Raw genomic sequence first — 303 nt, 5'->3', positions numbered from 1 at the left:
CCGCACCTCCCGGGGGACCTGCGAAGCCGCGGGGAAAACACCTCCAGCGCTGCCCGCAGGTAGCTGCCTCTGGCCAGAAATTAATGATAGGATGAAATAAAAGGGCCAGGTGCCGTGTTGGTGGGATACGCGGCGTCTGAAAACGAACTGTGTCCGAACCCCTTCCCACGAATATCTAGAGGGGAAGAAAGAGGCTCTGAGCAATCGCCAGAGAAAGGGGAGGGAATCCTCAGCCGGCCCCGGAGCCCCGCATTGCCCGCCGTTCTGCATCCCTCTGAGGGGCTCGGCATGTCCGGCCTTTTT

This window comes from Corvus brachyrhynchos, unplaced genomic scaffold (genome assembly GCF_000691975.1).
Source record: "Corvus brachyrhynchos isolate BGI_N302 unplaced genomic scaffold, ASM69197v1 scaffold92, whole genome shotgun sequence".
NCBI classification, from domain to species: domain Eukaryota; kingdom Metazoa; phylum Chordata; class Aves; order Passeriformes; family Corvidae; genus Corvus; species Corvus brachyrhynchos.
Note: the sequence above shows the minus strand (reverse complement) of the source record.